The 20,134-nt window shown below is 42.4% G+C and overlaps 1 long non-coding RNA gene and 1 pseudogene across 4 annotated transcripts in view; both read left to right on the forward strand.

Moving 5' to 3' along the window:
• The first annotated feature begins 5,483 nt into the window (after positions 1–5,483).
• Positions 5,484–20,134, forward strand: part of LOC147795256 (uncharacterized) — a 40,736-nt pseudogene continuing 26,085 nt past the window's right edge. Inside the window, exon 1 of the transcript XR_015424043.1 lies at positions 5,484–5,873. The product of XR_015424043.1 is annotated as an uncharacterized LOC147795256 (transcript). The remainder of the gene's footprint in view (positions 5,874–20,134) is intronic.
• Positions 7,816–13,040, forward strand: LOC147795257 (uncharacterized). Of its 3 annotated transcripts, none has more exons than XR_015424044.1 (2): positions 7,816–8,426; positions 11,507–13,040. It is a non-coding gene; the product is annotated as an uncharacterized LOC147795257 (long non-coding RNA). The 3 variants fall into 3 exon arrangements; XR_015424046.1 differs by lacking the exon at positions 11,507–13,040 and adding an exon at positions 11,331–11,499 and having other exon boundaries at positions 7,817–8,426; XR_015424045.1 differs by lacking the exon at positions 11,507–13,040 and adding an exon at positions 9,768–11,323 and having other exon boundaries at positions 7,817–8,426.

A 20,134-nucleotide genomic window follows, 5' to 3' on the forward strand; every position in this document is an offset into this window, starting at 1 on the left:
GTAAACAACTCTAGTCTAAGGACTTTATGATACAATTAAACAAACAATGATGTATATTTAGACATAGGTCCCGTCACCATCTGTAGCCATTGCCAATGTGCATGATTGCTGGAAGTGCATGTATTATTAGATATCTCATATTGTGTTACAACCAATTTGCACTAGTTTTTATCAAGGTGTCAAATGTAATACTTGTGTTTTTCTGTTTTTACTTTGTTTTCATATTACCAACCAAGTTGCACAAAGGCTGTAGGCTTTTGTCATGCTTGACGGTATCGTAATTCCATTTAAATTTATTTGCCTCATTGTCATGTTTAATTATACCCCAAAGGATTGTTGCTTGCAAATGTCAATTGATCAATTTCAGTTTGTTTGCCTCATTGTCTTATTTAATTATACCCCAAAGGATCGTTGCTTGCAAATATCAATTTATCAATTTCAGTTTGTTTGCCTCATTGTCTTATTTAATTATACCCCAAAGGATCGTTGCTTGCAAATATCATTTGATCAATTTCAGTTTGTTTGCTGTATTGTCATATTTGGTAATACCCTCAAAGATCGTTGCTTGCACATATCAATTGATCATTTTCAACTTGTTTGCTTCATTTTTTATAAAATCACGTCCAGTGGATAGATGATTACGAATTAATAGCAACCCAAATCCTTTCCGTATTATTGGTGCAGTGTGTGATTTGACTTTAAATGTAGCTAAAACGTTACAAGGAACGCATGTCATCGTAAAAAAAGCTTCTTCTGACAAGTATAACAGTGGTTTGAAAATGTTTCTCTGGACTTCAACTTTTTACAACTTTCTTTTGCTGTAAACCAAGTTCCAGTGCCTCCTTAGTTATTTTGTTTGGGTTGCATGAAAAAAAGAAAGAAAAACCAAACAAACTGGTTTAACCCAGCACTATCCAGGAAAATCGTCTCGGTCGTGGACCCGGGTAAACGCCAGTCTATAGCTGAATACGTTTTGTTCGCGCCGTTGTGACGTCGGATGTGCTTTTGCTTGAGGCATCCTTCACCAAATAAAGACGGAGGTGCTATTGTCACGACCTCCATGGCTCGTCACATGCAGTGCAGTGGCGATTATTTGGCGTTCATTGCTCTAATATCATGCAAGGCTTCAGGATTTACTGACCTCATTTCATCTTCACACAAAATGAACCCCTAGATTCTATTGGACTGAGCGGACAATCGACCGGACTCCATACAATCACTTGTAGCACAAACGATTGCGCTCTGCCGTGGTATTCTTTGTAAGCATTTCATGAGCCTATCAGAAAAATATGGGATGATTTATAGACCTACTGAAAAAATATTAGATACTCTCATCAGTGCCTGGGTTAACACGTTGGCCTTTACCCTAACCGCCAAGGGTGTATGCATAAAATCACATTGAAATTGGAGGATTTGGGACTGTGAGGGTTAAGACGTCAAGGCCGGTTCATACATGTATATCGCGCGAAAGTGAGCGCGAATGTGTATTTGTGTCAGAATATTCGCATTTCGACTCAAGCGAATTCCGCAGCAATTTGTTTCGTACCTGAGGAAATTCGCTTCGTTTTTGCATTTGCCTGCAGTACGAACCGGCGTTCTGACCTAAAAAAAAAATCAAAGTAATGAAAACCTATGTACAACACAACACGAGGTATGGTAAGATTCCAATGCTGCCTTTTACCTCAGTGGAGAACGTTTAGAATACCGATTGTGTGGCCTGCATTGTCTGGTTGCGAGCCTTGACGATGGCCCCATTCATCAATTTACTGCCCCCTTGATTGTTTGGTGACAAAGCCATTCATTTCATCTTTACCATGATAATTCCCTGTCGTTCGTCACCTTATGAACTCTGTGGTCTCGAGCCGATCACTGTGTTTGCGCAGCCACCGTATCAGACTTGTCTGCTTTTTAACATTAAATGAACGACTTTATGTCTAAGGATATTTACAGTATACCCTATAGATGTGGTACCTGCAAGTGAAGTAATAAACCATTCTTTCTCTGTGGAAAGTTTACATTTGCTTCAGTTCACTATGCTGCCACGCATGCTCTGTCAAGTTCGTTTTAGTTGGTATACTTACACCTGTTTTATTAAATTACGAACAAAGCCGCAGATCACGACTCCTTGCACACCCTGGGGTCTTGCGTAAATACCCAACATGCCACACGGGTGTAACCCGACCAACAGCCTCGTTTTGACCGTACAAGCCTACAGTTCTGCTGGTACCTTGTTCGTGATCAACTCCACGTGCCAGGGGATACGTGAATGCGTCCCTGGACCTTTACTTGTCGTACTGTGTTGGATCCGCTTCGAGGCTTCCTGATTCAGCAGAAATCCCCTTTTTTGCCAACTTCAATGAACTCGCTTTCCCTAAAGGCATTCGACGGCGAAATAGTTTTTGGTGCACAAAAAACGCATAACATGAACGGGGTCTGTTTTCTCTGACTGGCAGTCTCCGAAACTTGACACTGTGCATTATGCTCACGCATACTACAATGCCGCTTATTCCTGAAAGACTGATTCTGCGTATGGGGCCTCGGTGCTGTTAATGTTAGGGAACGAGATGGGTGAGGTTTATTAGACACATGACCCTATCAGCCAGTTATAAAACCAATGCAAAGTGCAATAACATTTATTGTGTTACCTCAGGCTCTGCAGTATGTATTCGCAGTAGGCTAAATTTCTTAATGGGAGGCGATGCAGTGTGTGAGGGTCGCTGTAGCGTGGCGTGCATACTGTGGACCTCTCCACAAAAGAACTCCATAGTGAAGGGTGCGATGGCGTTGTGTGGACTTGCACACCTGCACAATGTTCTCCCCTCTCTAAAAAAACAGTTTCAGAGGTGTTTTGGAGTCAGGGTTATCTGTGGCAAAATGAAGAGGAACAGTCCAGGAAATCTTCATCAAAAATCGAGCTCGAAGGAGTTATCTTAGTTGGAGAAGAAGGAGCATTTTCCTCAAGTTTCCTTAACCACAGGAGAACAAAGGAATATCCACACTTTGTATGTAAAACATGTATTTGTGGGTGTATGTGGGGGGTGGCGGTTGGATCCGTCGTTAAATCCTTCCCGAGAAGTTCTGCTAATTGAGTACCGACACCCACTAGAAGATACTTCCCTTCATCCCATACAAACAACATAAAAATGCACAAGGTGACTTGTCACGTGTTTACATTTAATGTTTATCATCACGCTTGGAGCCATTTGAAACAAGTTTACTATGGTGGAGGCTTGTTACTCAGTGACATGTAGGTACTTGTCATTGATAGAAATTCAGAACCGATTCGTAAAGAATAGTTGCCGTTTTAAATTCCTAGTGGATATTCTGTGAACTCATTGCTAAAACGTTAGATGATTAAGTTTGCAGTGTTTACATCATGGTAGATTGAGAGGGATCTTGACAGCCCGGGCCTGAAATTAACAAGCTTTTCGTTGTTTTCGCTAAGCTTTCTTTTGTGTGTTTATCTTTGTTCACATTTGTCATTTGCTCTGCTTCTTTCGAACACTCTTTTCAAAACCCTCTTCACTGTCCAAGCTCATTGCTTTGAAACTTAATTAATCTAATCTCCGACGAGTGAGCGTGCCTCAAGAAAAACGTAGATGTCACTTTCTCTGGGCCGAGGATAAAGCCTACCAACACTATAATGCAAATGTTCAAGACAGTACCTTTATAAAAAGTCACAGAATTCAGTCTGAGCTAACATGGTCCGAAGTGTTGTAATAAAATAAGAGAGCGTTTCATTTCACGTGCACGCGACTTTCTACATCGGGAACGCTGAAGACATAAGCACGCAGAGACATGTCAAGGTTTTGCGCGCACGGGAGCGAAGTGGAATTTTTCTCCGAAACAGAAGGTCAATTTTTTCATTCATAAAAGAAATATCCCACGGAGAGCGGAGGTAACTTAGGTTTGGCGCTTTCAAGAAAATGCTCCTTCGGCATTTGGAGTCTGACCTTCAGTTGTATAAGTATTTGACATGTGTACAATACGGGATCGCAGTAGTTGACGTGGTATTTTGACAAATGGAATGAAACCAAAAATGCAAATAAACAAAGCGACAACATTCCGGGCGATGCGCGACATGTGGCAAAGGCCCCCCCCACTTTTTTTGTTTTCCTTTATGCTGTAGGAATCCAGTGGGAATTTCTTTCAGTTTTCGGGGAGGGGTGTATTAGGTAAAATAGCCTGTAGGGTGTAGCTTATGCGTCACATTTGCCCCCCCTTTTTGCAACTCCATGCTGGGCGTCACACGTTCACTCGAGAAATACAATAATAATTATAATGATAATAATAATAAGAAGAATTCTGATACTCGCCAAATCCGTCGCAAGTGACGCTCGAGGCGCAAAACACTTTTACAAAACAAAAAATAATACGCGTGTACAAGAATGCATCAAAAGCAATACGACAGTTACTGAAAATGTCTTAACAAATATAGATACAGAACATGAAAAAACAATGATAAATGTCGAATATGAAGAGGGGGTTTATTCCAAAGAAAAGGGCCAGCATGAGCGAAAGAGCGATCCCCCTATGAGTTATGAGTATGTGGGATGACAAGCAGGAAATCATCAGATGGTCTTAGGCGCCTTGGTGAATTATACGGAGGTAACAAATCAATGTTGTATTGAGGAGCAGCACCACTGACGCTGGTAAACCAGCAGTCACAGCTTGTTCAGCCACAGGGAGTCAGTGCAAAGAAAGCAGAATGGGAGGAATGTGAGCTTGGAAAGGAGCTCGCGTCACAATGCGAGCAGCAGAAGTCTGGAGTCTCCGAAGACGATCAAGTTGATTGCGGAGTAGCCGATAGAGCAAAGTGTTGCAAAAGTCCAAACGAGATGAAATCAAGGCATGGACAAGCTTCTCGATGGCTGAGTGGGTTAGGTACTTCCGAATCACACCCAGATTACGGAGATGAAATCTAACGGACTTACAAATACATGTAGGCCTATTGGAAACATGATGGGACATTGACATTAATGAGCCAAAGGTGACCCCGAGGTTTCTGCAGGTATCTGACACATACACGGTAGAAGTGTTTATGTTAATACTATTGATATTGATTTTTGCAAGCTGTAACTTTGAACCCAACAGAATTAGTTCTGATTTATCACTGTTAAGAGAACAATGGTTCTCTGCGATGCCCATGCAAAATTTAAAGTGTTGGATTCTTTTTTAAGTGTTTTAAATGATGAACAAGGTTAAAATATAATTATTTGGGAAATATTCCAGAGTTTATTTCGTTTGTCCAAACGATAGACGATGTAAGAATTACATATAGGCTGCTAATTGTATGTTTGCACATTTTAATATAATAAATTAAAATACTAATACCTTACGATAGAGCAGGTTGTGCGTGTTGCCATATTGAGGGGGATGTCCTTTCAGGGCCACCATACCCCACTGTGACCTTTGATTGTTGGATTGACGCTTGAGTGTGAAAAGAGCGGCTTAAGAGTCAGCCTCGTAATTCAAGCCTACGTAGCGTGCATGCATGTATCCAAGCCGGTGGGTTATTACTCTCTAGTTCAGTCTGCATGCTTGGCGCTTGAAAATTAAGCTCCACAGTAAAATAATACTCCGGTACCTACTCAGCAACTTCCACGGACTGAGATATGAGCTCAAGTTCAAAGGCATACAAGGAGCTGTCCCAACAGCCTGGCAATGAGAGCGGTGAAGGCAGCAGCACGAGGGACGACGGGGCATCACGTGCGAGTGATTCAGCGGTCTCTCCTGCTTCATCCAAAGATGGCTACTCACTGATTCTGTCGGAGGAACAAAAAGATGAATTGGGAGGTTGCGTCTTCCCCTTTGATGCCATCGTCCTGGAGGGTGGAGGAAACAAAGGCTTGTCAGAAACAGGCACGATTCGGGTCAGTATATCCCTTCCCTTTTTCTATGGTATACAAACCGGGTTACATTGTCAGCTTTACTGACTTTTGAGAGATAGTTTCCGGATACAATTTTCTGCGATGTCAAGACCGTATTCTCCTAAACCCTGTCTCAGAAAAATTATTTTACATGGAGACATGGAAATTTGTCTAAATATTCTAAAAGACGGGTCATCAAGTACTTGTATATATACCGATGGAAAACAAAAAAAAATAATCTCCATACTTCTTTGGACAAGGTCAAGTCATCTAGTACCGGAGCAGCCTTGTGACTCAATGGTTGTTTCGGTTTTTTTCGCTCTGCACGTTTTCACTTTTTCACAACTTTAAATTTTAACGGGCCAACAAGTATCGAATATCAGAGTGGGGAAGCTAACAATAGACGACTGACTTACAACAACAATAATGGTTAGCCGTGAAATTTTTTTTATCCGCCCTTGCCCTCAAAATACCCCCAATTCATGCAGTGCTCAAACTCCGCGCTGACGTCAGAATGAAACCCGCCCGTCTCTATGCGAAATAAGCCCACAAGTTGGAGGTTATTTTCTTTTGAAAGAAATACCTCAACCTGGAAGTCACAAATCCTAAATTCATGATTTATAATCATTTAATCTGCGATCGGTCCAGATTTATATTCGAAATTACCCGTGGCCTAGCTTCGTGGAAATTCGAGATATGGCCTACAAGAATAAATATATTTTATAGCCATTTTAAATGAGTTGTTATTTAAAGCATTAAAAAGTTAGAAACATAATTTTCAAGCCCAAGCCTGAGAAATTGATAACAACGATCGTCCACTTTCCCGAAAGTTTGCTACACTAATGAAATCGGGTTGAAATGGCGCCACCTCATGGTGCTCGTGAAGAGGTTCGTCTCTGGGACACTCCAGGTCAAACTTGGTATGAAACTTGTCGGCGAATTCCGAAATGCGGTACACCCAAACTTGCATTTTTTTTAATTTTCTTATCGAATCTCGAGATTCAATTACATCAGCATGCACCAGCACCTCAAGCCTGGCGCGCTGGGTCGTTCAGGGTAGGACCACGGGCGCGGTGAGCTGGGTAATTGTGGTTGAGCTGCAGGTGGATGAGTTGGTCCATGGTAGCAGTAGTAGGCCTAGCACTTTTGAATTAAGTTTCTTTAGACGTTCGGGTTTTGTTTCTTCTTGGGTTATTGTTACCGTCTCCTTCGTTGTTTGCCCTTACTCTACTTAGTCCATTCAAATTAGCCAGCATTTTGTCATGTTACGAGCACCCCACTTTTATGCTTAAAGGGGCCGATTACGATTGGAATTTCAACATTTATATAGTTTCCTGATGCTGTGTAGTTCCTTTTGCAAACTTTATTTGCGTGATGAATACTACGAGTAGGCGCCATGATCGCGTATTTATGAATACATTATGTATTGAGTTACCGGCTGATGAAACGTAGGTCTAAACGTAGGTTCTGTTGCTCGTTGCAACAGAACATTACGCATTATGGCACCATTTTATCCAAATAATGTCAAGTTAACTCTTAGCAGTTACCGGTAGAAACTGTACGGCCCTGTACGTACATTGATCGATCAGCAATTGGGATTGGGTTCATTCCGAAAACCAAATTTCGTTCATTTTCTCTTTGACGGGACGTACGGAAGGAAGTGTGACTTTAAGATGAACCGAGTTTTCGAGTTATTAACAGGTTTCAGCATGAAGCAATTGGTTTGAGTTCAGGAAAGCCATTAGTGTACTGATGATGTTTCTAAGGTCTGAAAACTGTTTCACACAGGGACCGAGTGGCCTAAGGCCTTGAGGACCGAGCTGGTTTCTGGATAAGTTGACAGTCAGCCTGCCTTGAAACCTATTTCCCTTCAGCTAGGCCTTTCATTGGATCACGAAAAGCTCAGGTCAGAACTGGATGGCCCATAAATCAGCCCCGCACGATGTGCATCCCCGTTTACAGGTTGGAAAACTCTGGATTTCTCCGGAATTCTTAGGCTTGACGTCGCCATGATACACGCAGAATAGTGTTCACGAATACCGTGTGATGCCTGGTGCATGACGCCCCCCCCCCTCTGCTAACTACGACCTTTGATGCACGACCTTCAATCATAGTCTAGGGAAAGGCCTGACATACATGTACAACCAATGTCATGGATAATACGCGTCTGTGGGTCATCCATGCGTGCGCACAGCCAGCATTCCAGCCAGCAGATTACGTTAGACCAGTGGCATTTTCGAGTGGCAGGCACTGAAAACTACACCTTCCACGCACAGCGTAACGATGAGCTCAAGAGCAAAGACGTACGGGATCAAGAAGGTGGCTCAGCAGCCTAACAATGAGAGGCCGAACAGTGTGGCGAGCAGTAGCAACGGCCACGGTAAAGGGTCAAATGAGGTGGATTCGGTGGTCTCTCCTGCTTCATCCAAAGACAATTATTCACCGATTCTCTCAGAGGAGCAGACACATGAATTTGGAGGTTGCATCTTCCCCTTTGATGCCATCGCACTGGAAGGAGGAGGGAACAAAGGCTTGTCAGCAACAGGCGCGATTCGGGTCAGTGAAGTTTTTACTATAGTTGATAGGAATTTCTCCTGAATTCTCCACCAGGGAGATAAACAAAAAGACCCTCAGGAGAGTTGCAGAAACATGTCTAGTTGCGAAAGATGTCTTATACACATTTTTCTTCAAATCCGTGCACCTTTGACAGTAAAGCAAAAATAAATTTACAGTTGAAACTGGTACGGACTTTTACATGTCCAAAGACGTCCTGGAAGGGCGCGACCTTTTAGCAAGGGCTAGTCACAAACAGGCGCGATACGAGTCATTAGGTCTAGAGAAGTATTTCTTGTGAAATGGTTTTAAACAGTTTTCCTAAAAACTGTGCAGTGTATATGGCAAATCATAATAGTTTCACATTGGAGACTAGTATGGAGATGTATAAGTGTCCAACTCTCATGTGCATTTGCTACCGTTTTTTAAAATAGGATTTACATGTATACTCGTGGAGAATTGGAAGTGATGGACTGGTTGTCTCCTGCAGTAGTGTAATTAAGTTTTCTGCTGCAAGTGTTTTTTGGACTGTCCAGTGTTTTGCAACCATTTACCATAGAGGAAAAGTATAGGTGCCATGCAAGCACCTCTAGTTAAGGGTCTTTCTTTTAAACCCTGTACACTATATGGCATTATTGTTAACAAGGATAAAACCTGGAGTAATTTGTGGTTCGTTTCAGCAAAATGGCTTGCGCCATTGAAGCTGAGACGTAGACCGAAGAAGGCAAGAAAGAAAAATCAAGAATTTCGTGTACACATGGTGCGAACTGATAGAGGAGTATTGTTTGCATATGGGCAGAATCTGTTTGGGGGGAAAAGCGTTGGCTCTGACCTCTCTCACCATTGGCTTTTCTCAGAGCCAAAACTTTGTCCAAAAGAGAATGTGCCCGTGTACGTAAGCGTGTCAGGACCACTGCCCCCCCATCAATAAAATACAAAATAGAGCTATATATCCGAGCGATAAAAACTCGCAGACGGGAGATACATGTAGTAACTCGAAAAAAATTGGCACATGGCCCCTATACCCTTCCGTACCCGTGCTTTTCCGAAAAGGGTACTTCCGTGTGTATCACTCCGCACTTTCTAAAGATTAAGTGGTGATAAAGCCTTACCCAGAACCAAGTATTCCGGGAGCCTTTTTTTATGGGGGGGGGCAGGAAGCATTCAGTTCTGAACAGAAAAAGTCTGGCCAAAGTTTTACTCAGCAGTACCCTGGGCGAAACCCGGATGTCAATGGTTAGCAATAGGTCTCACACAATGGTTTCGAAAGTTCATTTTCTGTGCAGCCTAAAATGCATGACCACGACCGCTTTTTTAACCAGAATGTTATCGATTAACTGACAGGGGTCTTTTGATGAATAGCTACCAATCATGCATGAATGACGGGAGTCCTTTAAGGCTGATCCTGTAGGCTTTCAGCTACCACAAAGAACAGGACTCATCAATTTTCTGATGCACCTTCCGGACTAAGCAGTACTATAGTAGTACTGATGCTTTATGAACGCATCGAAATCAGATGTGAATAACGCCGTCTGCAATCCGGGCTTTGATGTTCTTGTTGTCGTCCAGAAAGTACGTCCACACAAGCGGTGGTGGTGCCGTTGCTTACACCATACGCGGGGGGGGGGGTTCAAGCCAGTGCGTACCGCACGCAAACCGAAACATTGCCCGTAATGAATCTTAATCATAATCAATACGCTTCTCATACAAATAAATACCAGAATCAGCTTTTGTAGGCATACGTCTGGAAACCATTCAAACACAGTATCCTCCGCTATCCACCCCACCATTCATCCTCCCGTGCCAACGCCCATTATTAGTAGACCACAACATTACTCATGACACAGAGACCGGCAGCGTCTGTGGGAATTGTGGCATGCGTACAAGTATGCGTACAGTGGAAGAGGGGGTTGAGTGAAAAGTCGGCATTTCGTGCGTACATGTACATTGCTGCAGGCTAAACCTAGAATTTTGACCGTTCAATACAACAGAATCAACCTGAAGTCCGCTGCATGCTCACTGTTCTAGAAGCAATGCAACGAGTTAGTTTTAGGGCCCAGATTTTTCTAGCCAATGTGGTATTTTTCCCAAGCAATTTGATACAAAAACTTTGTTTAATTTGACGCGGTTTTAGACAAGTGGGCTGAAGTTGTACGTTTCCTTTTGTGTCCCAGTTTGGTTTTTTGTGCTTTCGAATTCAGTTGCTTGTCAAACAATAAGTCACGGAGCATTCATACACATTGTAATCCATGTATTGTATCAGGGCATCTTATTCGCATGTACTTTGAACAAAGAGTCACCGAATTTGTGGGATTTGCGCGTGAATAGTTTTTTTTCTCGATTTTTCCAGGAAAGGACTATAAGAGAAAAAAAGCATAACACCTTTTACTTGTCAGGCACTCTTACCCACTAACCAAACAGTTGGGGGCAGCCAAGGAAGCTATTGCTCGAATTACTTTTTGCCTGAATGCTTGCACATCGCACGGGGGGGGGGGAGAAACAGACTGAAACATGGAGGAGAGCTGACACGATTTCCACTGAAATATGTCAGGTGACGCTCGCGCTATTTTATTCGACGTTCTGTGGCATGATTATAAAGATCAACAAAGAAATTGACTGCAGCGGGATTGAACCTGTCAGCCCCCCTAAGTCGTATCTTTTCCTATGACATTTTGCGGATGCGCGCGCCACTAAACAGCCAACAGTCACATGTATGGTTTTAAGTGCCAAAAAAAAATCTGCCATTGACCCCCAAATGCCGCAAATTAATCCCGTATTAGTTTGCGTATAAAGAAGAAACAAATAGCCGTTTACGCCAAATTTAAAAGACACTAATACAAGAGTTCGTTTCGGGGCAAGTCTTCATGTCTTGCTTACATTTTGCCCTTTTGCCCTTTTTATGTACAGTGTGATGTCAGATGATGCAGTGATCCAACGAGACGTTACACTGTTGCGAATATGGCCGCCCCCCTTTTTTTAAGTTTCAAAATATTCATTTGTTGTTTCTATTTTCTGTTGCGTGAAATCTAAATACAAAATGACGATGGGTCTGTTATAAGTTTTTGTTTCCCTCATTTTCCCAGACGAGGGCTGGGTTGACACTGGATTGACACTGGATTCTCCGTGGTCAAGAATTCTGGTGATGATGGGATGGTACATGTATGTGGGCGGCCGTAGCTACAGTGGTCTGGTTACGTGGAAGGGGTGTGGGTAGGGGTGGATGTGGGACGAGGTTGTCACTGATGATGGTGGTAGCACAGAGTGGAAATGGAGAGTAGAATGTGGTAGTGAAAGCTGGGACGGAGTTTAAGTGCCAGTTCCCCAGGAGGCTGTACTTGAAGGACATTTGGGCTTATTTTGTTCTCCGTTTTTTACCAGCTGCCTATTATTTATTTATAAATCTATTTGGAGTGAAATTCATAGACCCGGGTGGATGGGAGTGGCTAAGTTGGGTCATTGTGTGTTTGGAAGAGGTGACCGTTATTATTGTAGGGAACCGTACCTGAGTAAGGGCGCCCTCATCCTTCCAATACGTGTCACGGAGGTGATGAACGCAAAGTTGATACTTTTTAGGGTTCCCGGGCACGTGGTGTGAAGTTGATGTCTTTGCTTTGGGTCTCGAATGTAGAACCGTACTCTCTGCATTTTGTTTCTGTTAATTTGCAAGTGACGGAGAGTGTCAATGCTAGAAACCCCTAGTAAATTATCATTGTTTAAATACTTCACACGATCTTCTGTCGGAGAAATTGTACGATTTACGGGGCCCAATGTGGTAACTGCTCTCTGTATTACAATGTGCCACAGTGTATTGGTTAGCTAGTAGTGTCAGCCTTCGACCATCCATTGTATTATTATTCACGGTGCCGTCTAGCCATTACACTACACCAACTGTTTTCATATTTAATAAATTGTAGTTCTGGGGTTCATCATTTGTTGTTCACGTGTTCCCCAAGTGCTCGTCCGCTTTAAGGGACCGTTTCTCCTTCCTCCCACCGTCCAATCAACTGACGTGGGGCTGGTCCGCTACATTATTATTACTGTTCTGGTTTATTTTCACTTGATTGCAACCCAAGGGTTGAATTATGAAGTGATTACGTGACAAATATAATTAATTACAATTAAAATTACAGATTGCACAAGACACACTCTAAAGCGCTATAAAATATAAAAAAAAAGGTTCGTGAGTAAAAAAGTGTGAAGACAGTTACACCCAACTGTAAAGATATACAAAGAAAGAAATTGACATGTAATATAAATTACGTGAAATTAATATGGGTAGGGACATCAACGGGACACCAGCGTTCTCCCGTGTAGAGCGCTGGAGGATGTAGAGGTCATCTTTAGTGTGAGGTTGTGAAGGGGGCACTGCATCAGAGAAGACTGTCGAGACAGACAGGTAGACAAAGCAAGCAAAGTAGGCGGCAAGTGATTTGTTTTTTTGTGTGTGATGCAACAATGTTAGATACACGTACAACGTACTGACAGAAACACAGACTTCATGTTTAGTTTAGAAACAGTAAAGTATTATTGAAATTCATATTGAGAAGTCTGATTTGAAATGTTATACAATTAATTAGCTCCAATGGACTCGCCAAGAGAGGCCGCTCACTTTAATTAAGTTATTAAACTGGAAATAACCATGGAGCTGTCTGTACAACTTGTTTAGATTGTTTTAAAAAATTCAAAGAAAAAGTGTTGCTTCAATGCCAAAGAACGGGAATTATACTTCTTTCATCTTTTTTCTCGTCTTGGCCACCGTAGATTTCATAAAGCGCCAGATGCGTAGATTTAGGCAGGAATTATTGCACACAGCAGCTGGCTGGCTAGCTTTCTGAAAGCTCCCGCCCCTGGGCACAAAAGGAGTGACTTTGCTTTGTGAAATGCTCTGATGAAAGACTTCGAGTATCAAACTAAAACTTTCAAAAAATATCTGTAGTGTAGTTTACTGGAGATCTTGTTTCAGGGCCTTAGGTGCGTGTATATCCTTAGTAGGATAGAGGATACGGTGTGTAAAATCAACAAATTTTCGATATTTCAATTCACTCAAAACTTTGTTGGACTTCCTATCGCGACATCTAACTGATCACAGACAAGAATTACAGTTATCTCAAATGTGACTTGTGGTGCAGAACAATGGCAAAATGAAGCAAATCGATTACATAAATCTTTTAGACGTTCGAATTGCATTATGGAGGTTGGTTAATAGTCGAGGCATTATGTTATGCATAAACGTAGGGGGGAAGTGAACAAGTGAGAAATCAGTTTTTAATTTTCTTTAGAAAAGTTTTAAGTACCTGCTCATCACGTCACAGAGATATGTGTAGTGTAAGAGATACATTTTCCAAATCAACATTTATTTTGGAAAGATATTTACTCTTATCTTTAGGACTTAAGTCTTACTAACCAGGGGCGGATCCAGGGGCGTGGGGACACACATCTCTCTTTTTTGCCCCCCCCCCCAAAATAATAAAATAAATAAATAAATAAAAAGATAAATAAAAAGAGAAGAAAAAGATGGAGGGGGAAAATAAGGTGGGATCCGGCCCATAAATGTGGCAAAGGCGTTTAAGGCATCAGTTCCGCTTCCGGTTACCCAACTTCCCTGATTTCACAGCTGCGGCTGTAAAGTACTAAGTTCACGCCCCCATGCTCTGGGAAATCCTGGATCCACGCCCCTCTTTGAAAAATCCTGGATCTGCCCCTGCAGCTATAACTTTCACTCAAGCTGGGTCTTAATAAGGTGAGGGACTCAAGTCGAGTTGAGTCACTTGCTCGCAGTGCCTCTAGTTGATTCGAGTCACTTACCGACTCCAGTTGAGCTGCCAAAAACTGTAACTTAAGTCGGATTCGAGTCTAGTCATTGACTCGAGTCATTCCAACTCTGATGAAAAGTAAAACATTCTGTTAAGTATATTTGAAATGGAATATATTGGAATGTGCGCTATTTGAAACCTTTAAAACTATTCATGATTTCCTGGACAACTGAGGGCGCTGCGGCTGTGATGCCATCCAGGGAAACATTTTTCAGTGCATTGGTTTTTCTTTTCAATTGTAAACCCAAACTTTACTTTCTGAAAACATTTCCGAGAAAGGGATTGATGTTTAGTTATTGTCATGGACATTAAAAACAATGAATCAGCAAAGAAGAGAAAATTAGTCCAGAAAAGCTACAAAACTGCAGAATTGTTTTGTATACAAACCACACACCAATGTAATATTGAGGCTTTCTTCTTGAAGTGACATCACAGATTTTGGTCATTAATATGGAAATAATCATAAGCATAAAACCAAAAAGCAGAAAAATACTCTTTAAAATAGTAATAGTGAAACAACAGTTTTATATTTGCGGGGAAAATGAGCAAAAGAGCTCGGAAAATGAAGGAAGTGGTAACCGAGAATGCTAGGTCTGCAGCTTTGTGGTCGGCACGCTGTTGCTCACAACTGTTACGGGCGACCAAATGTGGCATGAATATCGCATTTTGGTTGTTTTTTCGAGTTTAACTCGAATTTCCTTCAAAATGGACATACCTTTCATTCATTTTAAATAGGGTTGTATTGTCATTTAGTATTTAGCAGCGCTTGCATTATTATCTGATGTTCTGATAGCTGCATAAGATTTTTAACACTTAGAATTCTTCTTCTTTTTTTATTTTTGTACCGACAGCAAACTGTAGTTTTAGCGGCCACAATTACTAATTTAAAAAAAAATCGTGTCTGCTCCCAGTCTTCCCATCTTAGAGCCCAGACAATTCTGTCTCTGCCCCCAGTGAACAGATTCAGGTTATTCAAGATCGAAAATGAATAGGGGAATAAGGTCTATTATTTTATTATGTTTATTAAGATTTGGTGGCGCTATCTTATGCACCGAAATTTCACAAAGTTCCGGGTGTACATATGTCATTCTTCCTTATCAAGCGCGTGGTCAGCGAAAAGTAGCATTCATACGTTAAGTACCGTGGGGAGAGCATCACTGACTGTTCTTGCCTGATTGGCTTGTGTACACCTGCCCTGTTTCGTCACATACGTGAATTCGCACACGTCCACTAGAGGCCTTCCCGCACGTAGTACCGAAGGACTGAGGCTCCCGACAGTGACGAACGCATCCTCGGAACGCTCTACCAGATCCGGCAGTATGAAACGGCACATGCCGTACATGCAAGGACAAGGCAATGGAGGTCAGGCAAGTAAGACAACCGCTGTGCTGGCGTCCCCCGTTCTGACGCCTTGTCAAAAGGAGGAGTTCGGAGGATACGACTTCCAATTCGCCAACATCTCCGTTGAAGGTGGAGGGAATAAGGCATTTGCTGCACTTGGAGCAATTCGGGTCAGTGAGCCTCGTACTTCGGATATTAGTTTTGTCAGCTACTGTGGCCCTATCATTTTTTTAACCGATGCAACATAACCCACAAACAAATGTCTCTTGCCTGTTTCATTCGGGGCGGTTTGGTTGACTCCAACAGGAATCAATCCAAATAGAATTTGGTTGACAGGCATGGCAGACGTCCTTGAAAGGCAATGGTCAGCACTTCAGATAACCAAGCGAAACCTACCTTTTTATATTGCTCCATGATAGGAAGTCCGAAATATGAAAAATTGTGTCGATGAAAGAGCTTGTCTGAGTGACAGCATCTTCCTGGATACTGGATATCTTGATATCACCATGTAGACTAGAAAATATCATGTGAGTCTTAAAAACATTCCACAGATCTCTTTCATCGTGACAATATTTCCATTTTTGTGTATTTGTACATTTAATGAAATGGACGGACCCCCCTTGACGTTACATGCATCTCAAGTATTGCGCGTGAAAAAAACCCAGTCGAACCATAAAATAGAGGATTTTGTGACGTTGCAAATGACTTAATTCAGCTTGCTTATTCACGTGCAAACTTCAATCACACAAGAAACACATAAAATGCCACGAGAACACGGAAACTCATTGAAAGGAGAATCTGTATAGTCTACATATACGACGCCCATATGCACACGGTACTGGAAAACACATTTGTGTTGGATATGAAACACGTGAAGGAATTTCCGTTACGACTGCACCTATAGAGTCTGTCTGTTCACGTGTGAACCGGTATAGTGTACTGAAAATCGCTGCTTCCAGGCAGGAAAAAACTGGATTATAGACATAAGCTAATTGTTACAAAATAAAACCTGCTTTGCTTAATACTTTACCCGTTCTTGTAAGGCTTGTTTAAATGATTGAATGTTTACCAGTAACCGAGATTCAGTCCCATGTTTTGACACTTTACATAGGCCTACACCAATTCGATTTGCCCTAGTAACTTTTGGGGAAAACAGTTTTGACGATTTTTTTTTTGGGGGGGGGGAATTCAGGTCGAGGAAAAAATTGCCAATATTAAATGACATTGCCGATATCCCATATTCCGATTGTTTCACAGACGAGACAACGCCAGGGGGGGTAGCATCGCATCTTGACGATAAATTGTGATGTCTTTCACCTTGCATGTTCACAGAGAGCTATCGGACGGCTATCAAAAACCGCAAATAAACAAAACGGTTGGAAACTAAACTAACATTCACCGTCCTTGCACTTAGGGTTGATTTGAAACTCCAAGAAAACTTCAAACAAAGCAAGATGATAACCAGACTCTTGCAAACACATCGATCGTATCTGAGGGCTGTCATCCTCTTAAACACCATGCATGTTACATTTTGTTCAGATTGAAAAACGGAATGACTTGGGGGGATCCCCCATGACTGTTAACACTTACACTCATGAGTAAGCATGCTTTATGGGGTGCAGACCACTAATTCAAGTGAGAATTTCTGGCCAGTTCATTAACATTAAAAGTGCCCCCCACAGTATCTTTTGAAAAAGGAGTTTGTTTGGCCCCCAAAATGGTGAGATTGTGTAAATCGTTGCCAGGATCAACTCCCTGGGTTTTTGAGCTTTCATATGAGGGCAGAAGGGCTGAAAACTACGGTTGGAAAATGGTCTCAAGTGCCCGAGAAAGTTGAGGGTTGCCACTTGAAAAATGGCTGCATTCAGACTTCGGAAAAATCACTTTTCGGGGGGTGATTTTGTTTTCTGGGTATAATAAATAACGTAATTGGTTAACCCACAAAAAATTGAAAAGAAATTGAAAGATTAGTGACCAGACGACAATTTCATTTATGTGTCAGAAATCTCAGGGATGTTGGCATGCATGTTATTGGGCCCTGAACGGTGCTGATTTTACAATGTTTTCAATGGGGCTTGAATTAGTGGACTGTACCCTTATCCAAAACGTGGAATAAAACCACGTGGGGCAACGGGATGAAAACAACCTTCTTGGCGAAGACGATAGACTGGGTCAGTAAAGTATAGAATGTTGATTCAAATAGCGCTCATCTGGAGGCGTTTGGCAACTGAACTGCGTGTCGTTAAATGCAAAGGTCAACCCGAAAGAACCGCTTTTGTTTAGCTAGCAGTTCAAAACCGAAAACTGAACAAAAAGTGAAGTGTTATTACACAAACCGTGGACCGATCCCACCCAACAGCACATGAACGAGCAATGGTTGGTGAACGGGGTATAGTGCATGGTAACGCCGCCCCGAGAAAGATGCATACGGCGGTTTCACCGGCTTCTTCATCGACTGCTGATCTCTCAGGATTGTCAATACTCACGGCCGGGGAGAAACAGGAGCTTGGAGGGCGTGGCTTTACCTTTACCAACGTCGCCTTCGAGGGTGGCGGGAACAAGTGTTTGTCTACAACGGGAGCTTTGCGGGTCAGTTTTATCCAAACCGCTTACTAGTCACAGTGTTTCCTGCGTTGGAGAGACCTGTACATGTACTTAGAAGTTAGAGCTATTTGAACGGTAGCTCGCAGTGCACAGTGAAACCTGTTATGGGCGCATCCGTGTTTAGGCACAAATCTATAGGAAACGTCGTAAATCTTGTACGGCTTTTGTATACATGTACTTGCATATCTGCATCTATACGCCAAAAACCTAAACGCACAAGCAGCAAGTTTCGTTTGGTCCAGAATTAACCAAAGTTAACAACACAAATACATGCGAAGAAGAGGTTAAAACCCAGTCAACTCGTGGAAGCTAATCGACAGCTCCCATTGGGAGATCTAATAGGACTGCATTAAGCGATGTTTAGGCGCCTTTCCGTATGCCCGTCAACACTTGCGCCAAGCGTTGCGTATTCGTCAAAATCGCTTCCGGGCGATTTTTAAAGCCAAATGCCACGCACACGTGTGTTATGTTGATGGAGTCGATTTTTGTGTCCGTGACAGTGAAACGCGTGAACGCATCGAGTACGCAACGCACCATAAAAACGTACATTATGGGAGGTGCCTTTACGCGAGACGTAGCCTTATGCGTGACGTGCAGACGCCAGCGTACACATGGCGTTTTGCCGTAGCAATACGCCTTCGATTCACTTTATATTATGAACTCATTCTTAATGAGCCAGCCAACGTCGTTGTCATTATCTATGCAGTTTGTGACTTCGTCATATGATACGCGACGCATTACTAATTGCAGGCTCCCATTGGACGAACACTAAATTTGCGCGTTAACTTCCGGTTCCATGGCTCCATGTATCTCAACTTTGACTCCATGGGCTGCGTGCGCGGTCCTTCATTATATTGCGCAAGGCATGGTGGGAACCAACATGGCGCGGCAAGATCGTACCCATGGGAATGAGGGTGTATGTACATCTATGTGCAATGGATGTGGTTTAAGCTGAAGTGGCATGCCTCTGGGTACAATGTCGGCATCTACACATGGCAATGCGTACATCGCATGAAGATAACTTCAAACACAATTTGCTTGTAACGGAGTGTGCCTCTCTTTTTAGGCCCACGGTGAGGCTAAACAAATAATGAAAGTGCTTACGAAAGCCACGCGTGTGTAACAAACACCACTTCCTTGCAGTTTTTATTTAGTTTATCTTTCCGTGCAAATGTGAAATGAACTCGTTAGTTTCAGCGCAGGAAATGGAAAAACCCGATATAGTTTCCCAATATCCAAATGACATCATGTTTAAGACACAAGAAGCCCTCTACGAGGTTATTTCCAGAAACCCCATGTAAAGCTTGAAATCATTTCAAGCAATTAATGATTTTTTAAAAGTTTTTGTAATCTATTCTTCATAGTGGTTCCATATGCAGCTCAAAAAGAGTAAGGCTTTCAGTCGCAAAACTCCCCCATGAACCTAAAAAAGTATATGTGACTACTTCTCCCTCTCTGAAAAACAAGTTGAGAGGTCTTCTGGACAAACGGTTATCTGGAACAAGAGGAAGAACCGGAGAGGAAGAAAGAAGTGAAGGGACGGAAGAAAAATAGCTTTCGCTGTTCAGGAAAATTGTTTTGTTTCGCTGAGTTTTCTAAACTACAAGCGAACAAGACAATCTCCACACCGGGCAACGCTGCAGTAAGGGGTGTGGGTGTGTTCATGGTCTTTCTGCACTTCACATTAAGATTGTGAACATAAATACGGCATAGATGAATCATCATAACACCCATTTGTCAATTTAGCGCAAATTGTTTGGTTTTCCTCCGTGGAAGCGCTTGCTTCCGTACCAGTAGGCCTAATGCATAACCGCACCGTCATTGGAAAATAGGAAGGGCGAGGTCCTTTGTGTAAGAGCAACGGATAAACACTTATTTTTGACCGCAATTATGAGGTCAAGCATTTTTTGATGTCTACTGTGGCTGGGAAGCTAATATTTACACCTGTCAGCA

Source organism: Acanthaster planci, unplaced genomic scaffold (assembly GCF_054643075.1).
Source record: "Acanthaster planci isolate LZ-2023a unplaced genomic scaffold, COTS_SCS Contig98, whole genome shotgun sequence".
Lineage (NCBI taxonomy): Eukaryota > Metazoa > Echinodermata > Asteroidea > Valvatida > Acanthasteridae > Acanthaster > Acanthaster planci.